This window comes from Anomaloglossus baeobatrachus, chromosome 7 (assembly GCF_048569485.1).
Source record: "Anomaloglossus baeobatrachus isolate aAnoBae1 chromosome 7, aAnoBae1.hap1, whole genome shotgun sequence".
NCBI classification, from domain to species: Eukaryota; Metazoa; Chordata; class Amphibia; order Anura; family Aromobatidae; genus Anomaloglossus; species Anomaloglossus baeobatrachus.
Window position 1 is genome coordinate 148,778,029 of NC_134359.1, and position 22,613 is coordinate 148,800,641.

The following is a 22,613-nucleotide window of genomic DNA, read 5'->3' on the forward strand; positions in this document are numbered from 1 at the left end:
TAATACCACATACAAAAGAAAAATACCACCATATCGTGACCAGACCATATATTAACACGACATAGTGACCAAATACAACCACATACAAGGGTCAAATACCAACATGCCATGACCAGATCACATACTGACTGAATAATACTACAATAATGATCATGAATAAATACCACAATACTAATAACACTAATATTACCATCAGTGCCATTATAAACAAGAGCTCTGTATATAGTATCAGTGTACAGGTAATATAGTGATCACCAGTGCCATTATACACAGGAGCTCTGTATATAGTGTAAGTGTACAGGTAATACAGTGATCACCATTGACATTATACACAGAAGCTATGCATATAGGGTATATGGATAGTGTACAGGTAATACAGTGATCACCAGTGACATACACAGGAATTCTGTATATAGTGTACAGCTAATACAGTGATCACTGGTGACTTTATAGACAGGAGATCTGTATATAGGTAATACAGTGATCACCAGTGACATTATACACAGGAGTTCTGTATATACAGTCATATGAAAAAGTGTGGGCACCCCTATTAATGTTAACCTTTTTTCTTTATAACAATTTGGGTTTTTGCAACAGCTATTTCAGTTTCATATATCTAATAAATGATGGACTCAGTAATATTTCTGAATTGAAATGAGGTTTATTGTACTAACAGAAAATGTGCACTCTGCATTTAAACTAAATTTGACAGGTGCATAAGTATGGGCACCCTTATCAATTTCTTGATTTGAACACTCCTAACTACTTTTTACTGACTTACTGAAGCACTAAATTGGTTTTGTAACCTCATTGAGCTTTGAACTTCATAGGCAGGTATATCCAATCATGAGAAAAGGTATTTAAGATGGCCACTTGCAAGTAGTTCTCCTATTTGAATCTCCTATGAAGAGTGGCATCATGGGCTCCTCAAAACAACTCTCAAATGATCTGAAAACAAAGATTATTCAACATAGTTGTTCAGGGGAAGGATACAAAAAGTTGTCTCAGAGATTTAAACTGTCAGTTTCCACTGTGAGGAACATAGTAAGGAAATGGAGGAACACAGGTACAGTTCTTGTTAAGCCCAGAAGTGGCAGGCCAAGAAAAATATCAGAAAGGCAGAGAAGTAGAATGGTGAGAACAGTCAAGGACAATCCACAGACCACCTCCAAAGACCTGCAGCATCATCTTGCTGCAGATGGTGTCACTGTGCATCGGTCAACAATACAGCGCACGTTGCACAAGGAGAAGCTGTATGGGAGAGTGATGCGAAAGAAACCGTTTCTGCAAGCACGCCACAAACAGTCGCCTGAGGTATGCAAAAGCACATTTGGACAAGCCAGTTACATTTTGGACGAAGGTCCTGTGGACTGATGAAGCAAAGATTGAGTTGTTTGGTCATACAAAAAGGCGTTATGCATGGAGGAAAAAAAAACACGGGATTCCAAGAAAAGCACTTGCTACCCACATTAAAATTTGGTTGAGGTTCCATCATGCTTTGGGGCTGTGTAGCCAATGCCAGCACCGGGAATCTTGTTAAAGTTGAGGGTCACATGGATTCAACTCAGTACCAGCAGATTCTTGACAGTAATGTGCACGAATCAGTGACGAAGTTGAAGTTACACAGGGGATGGATATTTCAGCAAGACAATGATCCAAAACACCGCTCCAAATCTACTCAGGCATTCATGCAGAGGAACAATTACAATGTTCTGGAATGGCCATCCCAGTCCCCAGACCTGAATATCATTGAACATCTGTGGGATGATTTGAAGCGGGCTGTCCATGCTCGGCTACCATCAAACTTAACTGAACTGGAATTGTTTTGTAAACAGGAATGGTCAAAAATACCTTCATCCAGGATCCAGGAACTCATTAAAAGCTACAGAAAGCTACTAGAGGCTGTGATTTTTGCAAAAGGAGGATCTTCAAAATATTAATGTGACTTTTATGTTGAGGTGCCCATACTTATGCACCTGTCAAATTTAGTTTAAATGCAGATTGCACATTTTCTGTTAGTACAATAAACCTCATTTCAATTCAGAAATATTACTGAGTCCATCATTTATTAGATATATGAAACTGAAATAGCTGTTGTAAAAACCCAAATTGTTATAAAGAAAAAAGGTTAACATTAAACGGGTGCCCAAACGTTTTCATAAGACTGTATAATGTATAGTGTGTGTGTGTGTGTGTACATGTAATACACTGACTTACCAGTGACGTCTCTAGCTGACGTTGTTCACCTTCGCTTTTCCTCTCCATCTGGCGCTGACCGTCATCACTTCTTCCAGCCAGAACATGCCTGTGCAGAAAATAACACAGTAACCTATAGCTGATAAGTCCCAGGGCACATTGCATAGTTTCCCCAATTTCTACACTACATCAGACTTTTGTTCCCCCCCCATGGAAAACAGTATCATCAAAATTAAACTATATTTCATCAGTAATAATGTCCCCTAATTTGCCCCTACAGTAATTATCTCCACTATTTGCCATCATAAACCAATAATGTATATTCCGCACTCTGGCCCCATATAGTAATAATGTCTCCCATCCTGGCCCCCTGTATTTAATAATGTCTCCAATCCTAACCCCTTTTATTAAAAAATGTCTCCCATCCTGGGCCCCTATGTTCCTCCATCCCAGGCCCCTAAACTGACCCATCCTGTGCTCTTATATTCCTCCATCCCAGGCCCCGAAACTGTCCCATCCTGGGCCCCTATGTTCCTCCATCCCAGGCCCCTAAAGTGCCCCATCTTGGATCCCAGGCCCCCAAACTGCCCATTCTGGGCGCCTATATCCACTTCTCTGTCTTTTCACAGAGGGAGGACCAAAAGATTCTTCTCACCTCCCTGCACTCCCCCCATCCACCCTGCGGCTTCATATCTAGTGTGGTCAAATGGCCACCCCACCCATCCGAGGCCACGCTATGACATCAGAGCGCGGCACATAGCAGCGATGTTTAAAGATGTGATGTGGGCCCACATACATGCATATACACATGCAGATAGGCACACACTGACACATGCATGCAGACATGCACACACGCACACATAAGAAGATGCACTGACATGCAAACGTATGTAGACACACATACATGCACACATGCTTACATACATAGACAAACAGATATACAAAGACAGACATATGCATACAGACAGGCACACAGACACATGCATACAAATGCACAGACATGAACGCTCATGCAGACAACCACACACTTTCATACATACGTAAACACACAGGCATGAACACACAAAGACATGCACACAAACATTCATATGCAGACACAGAAATGCGCACATACACACATATACGCTTATAGATGTAGACACACAGACAAATGTACAGACATGCTGACACACAAACAAGCACACGTACACATAGGCAGGCACACAGATATGCACACATGCAGAAAAATATACATACATGCAGGCAGGTGGACGTAGACACACATGCACATATTCACATAGACACACACATGAACGCAGACATACACACATACATAATTATGCAAACAGACGCACGCACACAGACATGCACAAGAACACTGCCAGTCACATGCACGCACACAGACACAAACATATGTAGACATGCAGAAGGGCAAACACATGCAAAGACACACACATATGTAGACACAGGCACAAGCCTGCATGCACTGTACGTGGTGTGTGTATGTGAAGTGTATGCGGTGTATATGTACGTTGACACACAAATGTAGGCACATACATGCACACAGAATACAGACAGGTACATGCACAGACAAGCACAAATACATAAATACACAGGCATATACATACACACATGTACACATATACATATTCATACAAAAAAGTCAAAAGCAGACAAATATCCACACACACACATATATATATATATATATATATATATATATATATATATACATTTACACACACACACACACACACTCACATATATACATACACATGCATATACACTCATACATTCTTATGCACACTCATATACACAAATATACTCATAGTGCATGTGTGTGTGTATATATATATATATACACAGACATATAGACACACACATATATATGTACACACACACATATGCACACACTCATATACACACATATACTCCTATATATATATATATATATATATATATATATATATACACACACACACTCCTATATACAGTATATGTATATATATAGATATATATATAGATATATCTGTATATATATCTACAGTATATATATATATATATATATATATATATATATATATATACACAAATACATATACACACACTCATATATACAGTATGTATGTATGTATATATATATATATATATATATATATATATATATATATATATACACACACACACATATATAAAAACAGCAGGAGTCCAGGGCGCACAGCGTGTCGTCACAGTCAGCAGACAGGGCAGCGTCTGTTAACTGTGATACTCCCAGGGCTGCACAAGAACATCTGAAGGTGCAGTGTGGCCCCGGCCGATATAGAAAAAACAGGCGGCCCCGGAACAGCCGCTTGTGGAGCCGCATGGGGACCCCTGCCCTAGTCCAGCCAGCCGATAGCAGAGGACGGTTAACCAGCACGGGAGGTCCCACTGAGGACACGGGACCCTCCGGTGGACAACCCGCAGTTCCTGCATTATACTCACCTCGGTCCCCCGCCGCTGCTCCTAGTTCGCCAGATGCCTGTACTCTGCCTAGTACTTTATTACAGTGGCGGCTGGCGCTTACTAGTGACATCAACGCTGTGTTGAAGAACTGTCAGAGCACAGTGGGGACGATGATGAGAGGGCGCTGCGCTCTGTGTCATCGTCGCTTTCAACTGTATCGGCATCTGAGATGCCGATACATTTGAAAGTGCGATCCTGAGAGGTGGGTGGGGGTGGTACTGTAGATGATACCGAGGGCAGCCGCCCCCGGGCCCCTCTAGCTCACGGGCCCCGTAGCAATCGCATGGCCTCCCTCTATTGACTTTACACCACTGACAGTTGAATTATGGGACACATGGCTGCATGTAGGAAGGACAAAGGCTTCCAGTGTGAGATGTCCTGGGGGAAATGGTTAAACTTTTCCAGACTCTCGTGTCATTAATCAGTTGTTAAAGTGAATACTCTCTAAGATAGTTTAGTGTGATATATACCAGATTGGGAGAGATGCTTCAATAGGGATGGGGTCCAGTTATAAAAGGATTGGCTATCAAATGAGGAGGAGGGGAAGTGTTTCACATATATTGCGTTTCCGAATGTGAGTAAACCATGATCATGGTGTCTGTGCGGTCTGGGTGCACACGTTCATCCATCCATTCATGTTCATTTCAATGTATTAGTTATATGTGTTTAAACATGATAAAGCTTACCATATACTGCATTTTTGTTTCTATAATCATTCCTAATATGACAAAAGAATTGGGTTAAAGGAAATGTTACAGCATGTACTTACTATTGTTTAAGAAATACCAATAAAATATTTGTTGCAAAAGAAATTATGATTGGCCGGTGAAACATGTGGAAAAAATAAATAATTGAAAAAAAATCAAGTGGGGTCCCTATATTTTATTTATAACAAGCGCCGGTAAGGGTGTAGTAACATCTGCGTAAAAAATATACTTGTAGCTCCTTTGTTGCTCCTGAAGTGTCTCGGCGTGAGATGTGAGTGCCACTCCATATATCATAAGAGTGCTTTTTTTTCCCCCTTGCCTAGTTTCCTAGGGTTGTCTGTGTGTCGTCCATGTGTCATCCATATCATCCATGTGACATCCGTGTGGTGTGCATTTCTAACATAGTTTATTAAACACTCAAAAGCTAGATAGATGACTGAATAGAACGTAACTTTTACTCATCACCACTAAAATCGTACAAGGACATACTAAAAGTACAATGCATAAACCAAATGTGCAAATAAAATAAATTTAAATAAATTAATTTAAATAAATCAATTGTCCATGGTTTCATTGTTTGCATTAATCCCTGCCATTGCAGGTTGATTATATTCCTCTCCTATCTCCCCTGATGAACTCTCTGACCTGAGAGGGAAACGCGTTGGGAGGGCCTGTTTTGGGGTTAGCCATAACACTTGGATGCTGCTTTTGTCAGGGCAGAAATATTTACATGGGGCATGACAGGGGTTTATTGTTTTCATCCACCCTTGGATCTGCCAGAATCTATGTGTCCTGGGAATATTGACTGTATCTGCATCATACTGGTGTGTACAGTGTATAGTACAAAAAACAGACTTTTTTAGCTCACCCAATCTTGTATAATCAGGAGGTACTTGGATGCTTGTGGTCCCAGACGGTGCAAGGAAACAGATTTCGGCCAAAAATCCAAATAGAGATCCAAAAAGAGAAAATTTCCAGCATCCAGAGTTATAAAAATCCATAACTTTATTATCAAAATAAAAATCACTTCATGTTAAAAACATAGATCCAATGTAGCAATCAAAGAGGTCAAGTTTCGGATATCATCCTTATTCAACATCTCATGATCTATGGATCTATGTTTTTAACATGAAGTGATTTCTATTTTGATAATAAAGTTATGGATTTTTTTTATAACTCTGGACTTTGGATGCTGGAAATGTTCTCTTTTTTTTGTACGGTGTGTCTACTAATGGAGAAGGATCGGGTGAGACCGTGGTCAATTGATTTATTTAATTTATTTAAATAAATTTATTTATTTGCACATTTGGTTCATGCACTGCAGTTTTTGTATGTCCTTTGTATGATTTTTGTGGTGTTTTGTAAAAGTTACATTTTAGTCCTTGCTTTGATTTGTTACAGATTGGAACATTGGGGCACAACTTATCTTTCCTTGCACAGTTTGGCTTTGATTTTAGTTGACTGAATAGACAGATAGATGACTGGATAGATAAATGACTGGATTGATAATAGATAGGCTTGATAGTGTTCCACACATATATAATACTTCCTGCAAATCGTCAGCTTGCACCCATTGCCTTTCATGTGGCACTAAAGGGTGTTTAGCCTTGTTTTTAGCCCCAAATGAAATCTTTTCCCCAAAAAATCGACATGGGAACCCCCCTATTTTTGTAGCCAGCTAAGGTTAAGCAGACAGCTGCAGACCGTTGCTTGCAGCCCTACCTTGGCTGGCATTCCAAAACCAAGGTCACCCTATGCTGTTATTTTATTTAAAATGAAATAAATAATTAAAATAAAACAAAAATCCCACAAATTGGATCACCAGCCATGGTAAAGCAGACATTTGTAGTCTGGTATTCTCAGGCTGGGGAGGCCCATGCATATTGCACCCTCCCAGCCTAAAATTAGCAGGCCTCAGCCACCCCAGAAGTGGTGCATCCATTTGATGCGCCAATCCGGGGACTTCGCATCAGCTCTTCCCGTTGCCCTGCTGTGGTGGCAAACGAGGTTAAAATGGGGTTGATGTCAGCTGTGAATTGTCAGCTGACATCAAGCCCTGGTATTAGTAATGGTGGGCATCTATCAGATACCCCCCCATTACTAATTCATTAGTTGAGCAAAGAATAATACATTTTATTTGGACAAACACCCTCCGACTACAGCCATCGTTCACCAATTTATTACAATTTAAAAAAATATATTAAAAAAATGGCCGACGTAATCCATAGCGAAGTCCCACAACGATTCAAAAAAGCGAATCTGAAAGACATCAAAAGAGAAAATTATTACAGAAATAAAGACAAGAGACACCCACATTCAACAATTTATTGCTCTGCAAAATCCCTAATCCGGGTCCAGCGTAATCCAATAAGGTGGTCCCACAACGATCCCATACCCACTGTCCCAGTCAATAAAAAACAGAAAGTTCCCCATTGGCTCTGTTCCCTGCACTGCTCTGCGTTCCCTGCGCTGCTCTGCATCCCCTTGTGCTGCTCTGCATCCCCTTGTGCTGCTCTGGTCTATGTTCCCCTGCTCTACTCTGCCTCCCTCACACTGCTCTGCACATCCGCACTGCTCTGCTCACATTCAATGTTCTGCCCGCCCTGCGATGCTCTACTCACCTGCACTGCTCTGCCTCCCCTGCACTACTCTGCCACCCCCACACTGCTCTGCCTCCCCGCACTGCTCTGCCTCCCCGCATTGTACTGACCCCCCTGCACTGCTCTGCCACACCCACACTGCTCTGCCCCCCTCACTGCTTTGCCCCCCCGCCTGCACTGCTCTGCCTCCCCTGCACTGCTCTGCTCACTCGCTCTGCTCTGCCCACTCGCACTGCACTGCTCACCTGCACTACCCCCCCCCGTACTGCTCTTCTCATCCTCGCACTGCTCTGCTCCCCTGCACTGCTTTGCTCACCCACATAACCTCCCTGCATTGCTCTGCTCACCGGCACTGTCCCCCTGCCCTGCTCTGCTCATCCCAGCACTGCTCTACTCACCCCCACACTGCTCTGCTCACCCCCGCACTGCTCTGCTCACCCACATGGCTCTGTCCCCGCACTGCTCTGCTCACCCCCGCACTGCTCTGCTCACCCCCGCACTGCTCTGCTCACCCCTTCACTGCTCTGCTCACCGCTTCACTGCTCTGCTCACCGCTTCACTGCTCTGCTTACCCCTGCACTGCTTTGCTCATCCCCGCACTCCTCTGCTTATCCACAGTGCTCTGCTCATACACACTGTACAGCTCTGCCCATATCCCCTGTACAGCTCTGCCCATACCCCCTGTACATCTCTGCTCACCCCCCTGCACTGCTCTGCTTATCTGCACTGCTCTGCCCCCACTCACTGCTTTGCCTCCCCTGCCGCCTGTTCTGCCTTTCAAGAGGAATGGAATCAGATTCTCAGTACCTGTTCATTAAACGTGATGCGACTCATTGTCAAGTATGAGGAGCTCAAACTAAGGGTAAGTTCACACAGTGCGTTTTCGCGGCGTTTTTGCGCGTTTTTCGGGTGCGTTTTTGGCCTCAAAACTGCATGACTTTGCTTCCCCAGCAAAGTCTATGAGTTTTCATTTTTGCTGTCCGCACACAACTTTTTTTTTAAGCAGCGTTTTTGAGCTTAAAAAAAAAATGGACATGTCAATTCTTTCCTGCGTTTTTCTGCGTTTTCCCCCCATGCAATGAATTGGAAAAACGCAGAGATCAAAAAGGTAGCAAAGTGCAGCCAAAATCGCACCAAATCGCGGTAAAAATGCATGCGTTTTTTGCCGCGGGTGCGTTTTTGTGTGTTTTTAGCGTCCAAAAACGCACAAAAACGCAGTGTCAAAAAAACGCAGTGTGTGCACATAGCCTAACAGAACTTCAAAAGGACATTTCCACATTAAAGCAGAGTGTTTTCTCACAAAACAACAAACAGGAATTTGATAATGCCATGGAATGAATTAAAAAATCAGTTTCAAATTTGGATGATAACATTATGTTTTTAAAAAAGAAAAAGTTGCAAAGGGATCTCAATGACTATGCTGCAAACAAATTTTATGATTGGCATGAAGAATTCTTCTATAACAGGACGCCAAAATCCATTCTCAAGAAGAAATTTAATCGAGCTTCATGTGTAAGTTTCAGTTCTTCTGAGGCAGAAATGTCTGATGGACATAATGTGGACACTGATAATGTTTCCAATAATTCCTCCTTCAATGAATTGCCCAGGACTTTTGTACCTTCTAAATCAAAAAACGGAGGAGGGGGAGGAAACATCGGAGGAACCTACAATGTTATAGCAAGAGGCAAGAAGCACAATTACTGCTAAATCAGAACAGCGTTTTTAATTTGTCATCGCGTCTTTTATCAGATGACCACATTGAACTCTTAGCACGAGGTATGAACTTTGTTCCTGCATGGGACTTTAATCTATTTTCAACATTACTGGATATTAACAGGTTTATGAGAATTCTCACTGTTAAACATTTTTTTCATGATGCTTTTGATGAAAATTTTTCTAATGTGAATATTCCTGTCAGTATTAACCCTTATCGTTCTTATGACTTTTCAGAACAACGTGCAGTGTTGTGCTTGGAGGATTTGAGTGTGAATACTGCTGATAATAATTCCATTGATCAAGCTACTCAGTTTTTTTCCAAAAAACCCTGCATTTTATCCAATAAATTCACGGGTTGAATGCATGGATAGATTTCACAATTTAATAGAACAGGATTTAAAAAAGCTGCATGACCGTGTTCACACTCTACCTGCCAGGCACAATTTGTCTTTTAAATTAAGAAAAGCACTGCAGGATCTTGAAACAATGACTGATATTGTAATTAGAATGTCAGATAAGGGTGGGGTTGTTGTAGTAATGGATGCACTGGCTTATTGCACCCAGGTTGAATCCATGCTCAACGACCCCACTGTATACAAAAAACTGGATTTTGATCCTACTGAGAAATTTTCTGCATTGAGTGTCCGATTGATTGATGAAGGTGTACATTTGAATTATATTACTAAGAAACAAAGTGATCATCTCATTGTACAACATCCTGTCACCCCGACTTTGCACGCTTTACCCAAGACACACAAGGGAATATCATCTCCCCCAATGAGACCAATAGTCTCAGGTATCGGCTCTTCTAATGAACACAAGAGTGAATGGCTGGATTCAATACTGCAGCCTTTAGCCCATAGAACTCCAGGGTACATCAAAAATAGTATTGACATTCTTGATCAGTTCTCCAATAAAATTTGGCAAACAGGCTTTAGTTGGCTTAGTTGCGATGTTATATCACTGTACACTACCATTCCTTAATGTGTAGCTATACAAGCTTTGATTTTTCATTTGAATAAATATAGCTCCTATTCGTCAGCGTTTCAAAATTATATCGTACAAGTTGCGCAATTTTTGATGGATCATAATTTTTTCGTGTTCAATAAACAGTTTTATTTACAGTACCATGGAGTTTCTATGGGTGCTAAATTTTCGCCTTCAATTGCGAATTTGGTTATGGCTCATTGGGAGGAAAAATATTTGTGTGATATTAATAACCCTTACTGTAAATTCATCCACTGGTACGGTAGATTTATTGATGACCAGTTATTCATTTGGAATGGTCCCATCTCTTTAATTCCGGAGTTCATGAATTATTTAAACAATAATCAATTCAATCTAAAATTCACCCATTTTTGTGACAATAATAAAATTAATTTTTTGGATTTGACTTTCACAGGAATGCCGAACCAGTTTATATCCACTTGTATTTATCGTAAACCACTGTTCGGCAATACAATTTTACATGCTATGAGTAGTCATCCTAATCATACAATCAAAGCTGTACCAGTGGGTGAATTTACCAGGGTTTTGCGTAATTGCAGTGAGCATTCTGTATATAACAATGAAGTCAGATCAGCTGAATCCAGATTATGTGCAAGGGGTTATCCATCCTTGACACTTCAGAGAGCACGCAAGATAGTAGAAAATAAAAAACGTGATCATTTGGTAGATTTTTCAAATAAAAATTCTAAACGTAAAAACAATAAGAATAATAATATGGAACTGCATAACAAAATAGTGCTATCTTTACAATACAGCACACAATTTAATCACATCAAAAATATTATTAAACGTCATTTACCCGTTTTAAATGAGGACCCTGTTCTTGCAACCATACTGCAATCTGGTTGCAATGTGGTTGCTAAAAAAGCACCTTCACTGGGCAACATTCTTTCACCTAGTTTTTTTGTAAAAAATAAACCTGTTTCCACCTGGCTTGAACACAAGGAATTTTTTAGGTGCGGCACCTCATGCTGCCGCACGTGTGAATTTGCCTTACCTTGTAGCTCGTTTTCAAATAATAATAATAATAATAATAATAATAATAATCTTTATTTCTATAGCGCCAACATATTCCGTAGCGCTTTACAATTCAGGAGGATCATATACAAACAAGTAACAGTTATAGAAATACAATATTTAGAGGGGAAAAAAAATACAACCCTGCTCGTGAGAGCTTACAATCTACAATGAGATGGGGGGAGAGGCAAGGTTCAAGTGCTTATTTACAATGACAATCCAACCATCTCACGGAAATGGGGCTGGATAATGGTTTCCTGGACCAGTGGGCCCGAGCCTTGAGATGCCTTTGGGTGCCATGGAGTTTGATGTGGAGCTATGTTGTGAGAGGTTGTAGAGGGACTATGTGAATCGAATCTGATTAGGGAGTGTGATAGGCCGCCCTAAAAAGATGCGTCTTTAGGGTGCGTCTGAAGCTGAGTAAGTTGTGATTTGTCCTAACTTCTTGGGGTAGAGCGTTCCAGAGGGTTGGTGCAGCTCGGAAGAAGTCTTGGATCCGGGAGTGGGAGGTTCGAATTAGTGTGGATGTTAGTCGAAAGTCGCTTGCAGAGCGTAGAGAACGGGTGGACTGATAGACAGAGAGGAGGGTGGAGATGTAGGGGGGTGCTGCACTGTGGAGAGCTTTGTGGGTGAGAACAAGCAGTTTGAATTGGATCCTATGATATATGGGCAGCCAGTGCAATGACTGGCACAGAGCAGAGGCATCCGAGTAGCGGTTAGCCAGATAGGTGACCCGGGCTGCTGCATTAAGGATTGACTGTAGAGGAGAGAGTCTAGTTAGGGGGAGACCAATTAATAGAGAGTTACAGTAGTCCAAGCGAGAGTGGATCAGGGCCACGGTGAGGGTTTTTGTCGTTTCCATTGTGAGAAAGGGGCGGATTCTAGAGATGTTCTTGAGGTGCAAGCGGCAGGTGCGGGCAAGAGATTGTATGTGGGAGGTGAAGGAAAGATCAGTGTCAAGTATAACCCCCAGGCAGCGGGCTTGCGGCCTAGGACTTATCGTTGTGCCACACACAGAGAGGGAGATGTCAGGTTGAGGAAAGTTGGAAGATGGAGGGAAAAGAAGAAGTTCAGTTTTGGAAAGGTTAAGTTTCAGATAGAGAGCAGACATGACATTGCAAACTGCAGTCAGGCAGTCACTGGTGTTCTGTAGTACAGCGGGGGTGAGCTCAGGGGAGGAGGTGTATAGCTGTGTGTCATCAGCATAAAGATGGTACTGAAAGCCAAATCTGCTGATGGTCTGACCAATTGGGGCAGTGTAGAGGGAGAAAAGAAGAGGGCCAAGGACTGAGCCTTGAGGGACCCCAACAGTGAGAGGAAGAGGAGAAGATGTGGAGCCAGCAAATGATACACTGAATGAGCGGCCAGAAAGATAGGAAGAGAACCAGGAAAGAACAGTGTCCTTTAGGCCGATAGAGTGGAGCATAGAGAGAAGGAGATGGTGGTCAACAGTGTCAAAGGCAGCAGAAAGGTGTCACATATTCCATTTCGAGGTGCATTAATTGTAATACCACCAATGTGGTTTACTGCATTAAATGCACTAGCTGCAACCTACTTTATATTGGTTGTAGAAGTGAGAAAACTCAAGGTGCGTTTTAATGAACATATCCGGGATATTTATAATTCTAAGGGCACCGTTATTCCAGCCAGAAATCTCTCATCGGCATCCAGACATTTTATTTCACATCACAATTGCAATACTGACTCCCTGCGTGTTTTTGGCTTAGAAAAAGTTAAAATCTCTCCTCGTGGTGGTGATATCCACCATCAGGTTCTAACACGTGAGGCTTTTTGGATATTTCATTTTGGAACTAGAATACCCAATGGTCTAAATCTGAGACGAGATGTCATGTTTCATTATTAAATCTTGGTAGATAATGTTCGCATGTATATTTCGGATGATAGTGTTTTATGTGGAATTTTAATAACAAAAATCTTTTTTCTGTATATAAAAAAAAAAAAAAAAAAATTCTGTTCACTTATTGTTGAATTTTTGTATTGTTGTCTTGTATGTTATCTACCCCATGCTGGCACATGTACTTTCTGATTAAACACACTCCTCCCATTGGTAGGAGTGAGTTTAAATGCTTGTGAGCAACACATCTTCACTCAGGCTTGACAAAGAACGCAGGCAGCATTCGAAACGCGTAGCCTTACGCCGCATATGGGCTCCCTATTCTTGTCCTTGTCATCACATTAATTTTTACGTCCTTTAATAAAAATGTTGCATCAGTTTTACCACTACTCCGGAAGCTGGATTCTTCTTTCTTCTACTGCTCTGCCTCCCCTGCACTGCTCTGCTCACTCGCTCTGCTCTGCCCACTCGCACTGCTCTGCTCACCTGCACTACCCCCCTGCCCTGCTCTTCTCATACTCGCACTGCTCTGCTCCCCTGCACTGCTTTGCTCACCCGCATAACCCCCCCGCATTGCTCTGCTCACCGGCACTGTCCCCCTGCACTGCTCTGCTCATCCCATCACTGCTCTACTCACCCCCACACTGCTCTGCTTGCCCCCGCACTACTCTGCTCACCCACATGGCTCTGTCCCCGCACTGCTCTGCTCACCCCCGCACTGCTCTGCTCACCCCTTCACTGCTCTGCTCACCCCTTCACTGCTCTGCTCACCCCTTCACTGCTCTGCTCACCCCTTCACTGCTCTGCTTACCCCTGCACTACTTTGCTCATCCCTGCACTGCTCTGCTTATCCACAGTGCTTTGCTCATACACCCTGTACAGCTCTGCCAATACCCCCTGTACAGCTCTGCTCACCCCCCTGCACTGCTCTGCTTACCTGCACTGCTCTGCCCCCACTCACTGCTTTGCCTCCCCTGCACTGCTCTGCTGACCTGCACTACTCTGCCTCCTCCGCACTATTCTGCTCACCCGCACTGGTTTTCTCATCTTCACTGCTCTGCTCACCAGCAGTGATATTCCCCCCGCATTCTTACCCCCGCACTGCGCTTTGCTCATCTGTACTGTTCTGCTCACCTGCACTGCTCTGCCCACAGCGCCGCAATGCTCTGCCCCCCCGCACGGATTCTGCCTCCCCTACACTGCTCTGCCGCCGAACACTGTGCTCTGCTCATCTGCAAAGTTATGCTCACCCCCACACTGCTCTGCCCTCTCACATTGCTCTCTGACTCCTCCTCTCCCTCTCCTTTTGATCCTGGTGCCGTCCCGCACCGCACACAGCTGCAGGACAGTTAAGTGAACCCTCCTCTCGATAATAGGCTGTGACATGCGGTGAAACACCGTCCACAGCCCAGTCACCCAGGATGAGTGGCTTGTGGAGCTGCTGATGTAACGTTAACTTTGAGAGACCTGAAGGTGACGTGACATCAGTGAATGCCAGCAGCCGGGGGTCATGTGATCAGCACTGAGCGAGCGGGAGAGCACCGCTCAGTGCCAGAACTGAAAACATAAGGTAATTTAGAAGACAATTGAAATAGCAAGTTAAATTGATATTATATTACCTAACCTTTTACTCAGGAGTAGGGAATAAAATATTTCTTGGGAGTGCTTCTTTTACTGATACTTTAGATCTGGCAGGACAAAGGAGTGGAGAAGTATGTAAATCTGTAAATGTATAAGCATTATTTTGTGTTCAACCATAGTTATAGATTTAATAGATTCATAGTTATATTTAATGTAGAATAAAACATCTGTGGTCCTTGGTACAAAATAAGACCAAGTTCACACTTAGTAGTGTTTAACCATAATGTATGAATTAACCTTAAGGACCCCTTAACATGCACGTTTTGACCATCCACGTATGCTTTGTCATCTGTGTGTACAAGTTTGTTGTCCTTGGGACATCCGTGTGACACGTACCAGAAAACAGCACATGACGCTGAAATTCTTTTTTTGTGTTAAAGATGTGTAAGATAGATAAATAAATAAACAGATACTGACAGATACATAGAGTGTACAGCTACTAACCAACTAATTAATTAAAAGAAAAAAAAAATGTTTGTATACTTTATTAAATTTTAAGGGGTTTACAATAACAGGGGAGGGGGTAATTGAAGTATTTAAAATGCATTCTTAAAAATATTGTTGAAAGAACAAAGAAGGGGAAGAGGAAGGGAAGAAAGGGTAGGCTAAAAGTGGATGGCGGAAGGGGGATTGGAGGGGAGGTGGGATTGGAAGGAGTTAGGGAATATAAAGGGGGAGAAGAAAGGGAAGGAGGAAGACATTGAGGAAATTTGTTGAGTTTCAAAGTCAAGCAAGATTATAAACTCTTATATTCATTTAGCACAGAAAATAAACACATTTGGAAATAACATATTACATTTATATTATTGAGAGAATGTAAAGGAACTACCATATTTTTCGCTTTATAAGACGCACCGGAATATAAGACGCACCCCAAACTTAGACATAAAAAAAGGTAAAAAAAAGAAAAATGGGGTTCGTCTTATGCTCCGGTGTTCTCTTACCGGAGGGGGGCAGCAGTGGTGGTGAAGCGGGGTCACAGGAGGCACAGGTTGTGCTGGCAGGCGCGGCGGGTCACTGGCAGCGGGGTCCGTGGTTGCAGGTGCCGTGGCGTCTGTGGTTGCAGGTGCGGTGGCGTCCGCGGTGGCAGGAGCTGTGGGGTCCGTGGTGGCGGCAGCAGCCGTGGCGGGTGAGCCGTGCAGCAGGCCGGTGCAGTGAGTGTCCGCGGTCCCGGTTCAGTGGTGGCAGCGGCGGCGGCTCAGTGGTGGGAGTGGTGGCGACTGCTCAGTGGTGGCAGCGGCAGGGACTGCTCAGTGGTGGAGTGTGTCCGCGGTCCCGGTTCAGTGGTGGCAGCGGCGGCGACGGCTCAGTGGTGGGAGCGGCGGCAACTGCTCAGTGGTGGCAACGGCAGGGACTGCTCAGTGGTGGAGTGTGTCCGCGGTCCCGCCTTAGTGGTGGCAGCGGCAGCGACGGCTCAGTGGTGGGAGCGGCGGCGACGGCTCAGTGGAGGCAGCGGCAGGGAGTGCTCAGTGGTGGAGTGTGTCCGCGGTCCCGATTCAAGTAATGGCGCCCGAAGCGATGCATGCGCAGATGGAGCTCTCATCCAAGGGCTCCATCTGCGCACGCGCTGACTCCCGGAGCAGCGCGTGCGCAGATGGAGCTCTCATCCAAGAGCTCCACCGGCGCCATCATTTGAAAGTGGGACCGCGGACAACTAGTAACATGCTGCACAGCCGCCCGCACCGCATGCACAGAGTGGCAGCCAGCAGGCTGCCCGCCCACCCTGCGTACAAGCCGCCGGGTACCTGTGCTTGCGTGCGGTGGCAGCCGGGTACCCATGGCTGTGTGCGGGCGGCAGCTGGGTGACTGTGTGAGGGCGGCAGCCGGGTGCCTGTGTGAAAGCGGCAGCCGGCTGCCGCCCGCACGGGCACCCGACCGCCGCTCGCACACAGCACCCGGCTGCCGCCCGCACACAGCCATGGGTACCCGGCTGCCACCGCATGCAAGCACGGGTACCCGGCTGCCGACCCCACACAGCACCCGCTGTCGCCCGCACACAGCCACGGGTACCCGGCTGCCACCGCACGCAAGCACAGGTACCCGGCCGCTTGCATGAAGCCACAGGCATCCGATCGCCTCAGACAGGACCCCCCCCCCGGTACCGCTTTATAAGACGCACCCCCCATTTTCCTCCCAAATTTTTGGGAGGAAAAGTGCGTCTTATAAAGCGAAAAATACGGTAAGTCAAAACATGGTTTGGCATGTACATCTGGGACCAAAGAGACCATGTTAGTTTATATCTTTGATAGATTTTTCTTTTAACGCAATATTATATTCATATAAATTATGAGCTGAAACCCTGTCCGTAACTTCTGAAATAGATGATATTCTTTCTTCTCTCCAGTTGGCTGCTAATAAATTCTTATTAAGAAAATGTGACAGATGTGTAAATGTGACAATGTGTTCTCTTATTAAGAAAATGTGACAGAATGTATCTATATTTTTTCTCGTATTCTTGTAACCCTATGGAGAGAATGACCAATTCTGGAGTAAAATTTATATCTTTTGTAGTTAATTGCTTTAAGAGATCTCTGACTTATTTCCATAAGGGTTTAAGTAAAGGACATCCCCAGAAAATGGGAATAAAGGATCCATTTTTCCTGCAACCTTTCCAACATAGTGGTGAGTTTTTAGCAGAAAACTTGCACAACTTTAGAGGGGTATAGTACCTCCCCCCAGTTTTTGATGATCAGCAAAGGTGAAGCAGACTCTGGTGTGGTGATATTATCAAGCAGGGAAGGTCAGAGTGAGCTGGTGAACCGGCAACCGCGAATAGCAATACCATTACTGATGTCACTGCTCTTCAGAGGCATCGCGTCTCACGTAGCACAGCGTGACCCAGAATTGCCTGTAAGCAAAGTCTATGGAGCGTCAGAACGATGGTCCATAGTCTTTGTTCGTCAGAATCCCTGGACTATTTTGGACTAGCTGGGATTTTTGTTTTTTTTTAATTAAGTGGTGAATAAATGTAAGAGTCTTAGTTTATCTCTCTGTGTTTGTACATTTGTATTTTCTTTTTCAGATATCTTTTTTTGGACTACAACTGATTCGGTGAACTACGGCAAAGCTGCATATTTATTTTTTTTTATATATTTTTTTTTGTTTTATAGGGAAGATTACTGGATTAGTAATAGGGGTGTCTGATAGACACCTCTCCATTATTAACCCCTGGGCTTGATGCCAGCTGACACTACATGGCTGACATAAAACCTATAAACCATTACCCTGATTGCCAATGCAACAGGGCAATCGAGAACAGCCAAGGCGAAGCACCAGAATTGGCGCATCTACAGTTATGTGATGCACCACTTCTGGGGCAGCAGCAGGCTGTTATTTTTAGACTGTGAGGGGCTCAATAACCATGGACCTTCCCAACCTGAAGGCATCAGCTCACAGCTGTCAGCATTATCATAAAATAGGGGGAACCCACTTTTTTATTTTAACTATTTATTTGGTTAATATCTGTAAATCCTATCTATCTATCTATCTATCTATCTATGTATAATCTTTGCACATCTTTAATATTGACCCCTTCAAGACCCTGGATGTAACTGTATGTCCTATTTGTCTGGGACTTCCCGACCTTGGATGTACTGCTACATCCTGGTGATCACAGGGGCACAAGGAGCTTTTCCAATGGCTGTTCTCACAGCCAGGGATGGTCCCGCACTGTTTAACCCCCTAAATGTCATAATCTTTACCTATCACAGCACTTAGGGGATTGGCAGAGGAATTGTGCTCTCTCTCCCCTCCGATTAGTGCCCCTGCAAAGTAATTTCAAGGGTCCAATTGTCGCCATGGTAACCCAAGATCATTATGACGACCTCTGGGTCACCCAGCTCTGGGAGGCCTCAGGGATCATGCCAGGAGCTGAAGCTTTTGAAAGTGCAGCTCTGACAGCTACACTGTACTGCAGTGATTGACCAATGTAGTACATCAGAGCAGCAAAAGGTAATATCCCATGAAGGGACTAAGTTAAAAAGTTAAAACAAAGTAAAAGAAAAGTAAAAATCTAGTATAAAAAAAAACACATAAATAAAGAAGAAACTAAAAAAAAAAATATTCAAATAAATAGTTATATTTGTTTAATAAAAATAAATAAATAATATATTTGATATTGCCACATATGTAATAGCCTGATATATAGAACTGTCAACTAGTTAACCCCTTTAGTGAACATCGTAAAAAAATGGCAAAAACTCTTTTCACCATACAGCTGACAAAAATAGGAATAAAATGCAATCAAAAAGTCATGTATAAATAAAAATGGTACTGCTGAAAGCGTCATACAGCTACATCAGTGGAAAAAAAAATAAAAAAAGCTATAGCTCTGAAAAAAAAATTGTTTTTTTTCTATAAAATAGTTTTTATGGTGTAAAAGTGGCAAAACATAAAATTGCTGCTTCCTCTTGATTCTATTAGTAATAGCTAGGTAGCCCACCAAGGAATAACACGCCTAAAATATAACTTTTAATATGATATATAAAAAGACCAACAACACTTATAGCGCATAGGCGCCTAAAAATTGTCACTACCTGTGATGTCCTATAGAATTAGTTGTTAGGAGTATTCTTTCACAGACAACAATAATAAAGCGATCAGCAGCAAAATAAACCCTCATCAATTCTTTGCGAGATAGGGAATGAAAGGAAACGATCTCACCCGTCTTCTGCTCACTAAGGGTGGATGTTCCTCAACCGAAAGTTACAAACACAAGGAGCTGCCACAACTCACTGAGATCCCATGGTTCCAACAGGTATTCCAGGGGTCCACTCAAAGACAGCTCCGAAACAAATCAAGGAAACTTTCTCTCTCAACGCGTTTCATTAAATCATCAGGAGATTAGGAAAGGAAGAATTCAGTGTCCTTCAATGGAACCGGCATATCCGCCACAGGGTCCAGACACAAATCCAATGACATATTACGTGTCCTTCATAGGACCGGCAATTCAGCCACAGGGTCCCGACACATGGCATACAATAGTGCTGCGCCCACTAGTGCGGCGCAGCACTATTGTATGCCATGTGTCGGGACCCTGTGGCTGAATTGCCGGTCCTATGAAGGACACGTAATATGTCATTGGATTTGTGTCTGGACCCTGTGGCGGATATGCCGGTTCCATTGAAGGACACTGAATTCTTCCTTTCCTAATCTCCTGATGATTTAATGAAACGCGTTGAGAGAGAAAGTTTCCTTGATTTGTTTCGGAGCTGTCTTTGAGTGGACCCCTGGAATACCTGTTGGAACCATGGGATCTCAGTGAGTTGTGGCAGCTCCTTGTGTTTGTAACTTTCGGTTGAGGAACATTCACCCTTAGTGAGCAGAAGACGGGTGAGATCGTTTCCTTTCATTCCCTATCTCGCAATGAATTGATGAGGGTTTATTTTGCTGCTGATCGCTTTATTATTGTTGTCTGTGAAAGAATACTCCTAACAACTAATTCTATAGGACATCACAGGTAGTGACAATTTTTAGGCGCCTATGCGCTATAAGTGTTGTTGGTCTTTTTATATATCATATTAAAAGTTATATTTTAGGCGTGTTATTCCTTGGTGGGCTACCTAGCTATTACTAATATTATCTTTACGGTATATCCCTATCCAGTTGCTTTATTCTATTCCTCTTGATTCTGCCTCACAAGAAGCGGAATAGTAAGGAATAAAATATTATGTGGCCCAAAATTGTACTAATAAAAACTCCAGCTCATTCTACAAAAAACAAGCGCTCACATGACTTTCGGCAGAAAAATAAAAGAACTATAGCATTCAACATTCAGTAATGCAAAAAAACTTTATGTTGTAAAAACAAAAAAGCGTTTAGTGTGATACTAGCCAAACCTAAAAAAAAAACTATATAAATCAATCTAGGATCATTGTAATCCTACTGACCTGAGGAATAAAGCACACAGGTCACTTATACTGCAAGGTGAATGATGTAAAAAATTAATAACACCAATTCTTCAATTGCTGTTGATTTGTTAACTCTACCTCCCAGAGATTGCAGTATGGTGCAGCTCATATTTATCCTGCGCTCTGCGGTGAGCTCTTACATCGGGGATTATGTGTAAATCTCTGAAAAACGTGATTCAGACAAAATTTCCAACGGAAAATTCACTAGTGAGGCAAAGGGAGTCACTTTGAACTCCTGTATGGCCTGTGGTGCGGTGGGATCCATCATTTTGCACATTTTTTTAGGCATGCACAAAAGTGAAATCTTCAATAGTTTTGTTCAACTTTCAAAAGACTGACACCGCAGAAGAGAGGCCAAACCGACTCTAGAATAACTCTGCTGCCTCATTAGTGAATGGATCTGTTGGGGGTTTCACCTAAGTTACATATTTCGGAGATGTAGATGGAAACCCTGATCTAAGTGCTCAGCATAGAGCGCAGGATAAATGTATACTGATCCACAAAAACACAATTCCCCAATCAGGTTTGCCTTCTGTTAACAGAAATATAGGGGACTTCTATGTTACTGGTAGCACGAAGGCTTGGGAAAAACGCTATGGCTTCCCCCCTCATAAAGAAAACCAGCAAAATCTTCGCTCCCAAATGCAAATGCCCCCTTCCTTCGGGGCCCTCAATTTGCCTAAACCACAATTAGCATCCACCTGTTTGACATTGTTGTAGTGAGGCGAGCCCGCTTTATTTACAGGGTGTGTGTCTCCAGAAGCACAAGAAGCTAGGCACAATGTATGTTCACTACAATGTACTGAGCACGAGAAGGACTCATTTGCAATAATTCTAGTACATTCACTGCCTTTGACTCCATGGGTGTTTTTTGTAGAGACTAAATCGTCACTACATTCGTCGATGAATTTCCAGAGGAGTGTCATTTCCAAATTTTGGTCACTTGACTGGGTTTCTGTTATTTTGGCACTTATGGGCTCTGCAAATGCAGTCTTCAAACTATTCTAGAAAAATCTGTACTCCAAAAATCAAGGCCCTTCTTCCGTCCCGATCCCTGCTTTTCTGATAAACAGTGCTGTACAGTCACATATGGGGTATTGCCACTTTCAGGAGTAATAATGTAACACATTATGGGGCCTTTTTTTTGTTTACTTATTCCTTGTGTGAAAATAGGAAATCTGGGATTAAAATAACATTTTATTGGTAAAAATGTAATTATTTTTTGTTCACCACCCAATAGTGTAAAATTGTGACACACCTTTACTGTCAATATGCTCACTGCACCCTTAGATGAATTCATTGAGGGGTGCAGTTTTTAGAATGGGGTTACTTGCGGGGGAGCTTTACTGTTTAGGCAACTCTGGTGCTTTGCCAATGTGACATAGCACCCTCAAACCATTCCAACTAAATATGAACTCAGATATGGCACTCCTTCCCTTCTTCACTTTGTATTGTGCCTCAAAAGTAGTTTTTTACCACA

General features: G+C 43.0%; 1 protein-coding gene across 4 annotated transcripts in view; it reads left to right on the forward strand.

Annotated features, from left to right (window-relative positions):
* Positions 1 to 22,613, forward strand: part of PMS1 (PMS1 homolog 1, mismatch repair system component) — a 929,444-nt gene that overhangs the window by 315,845 nt on the left and 590,986 nt on the right. The window lies entirely within an intron of this gene.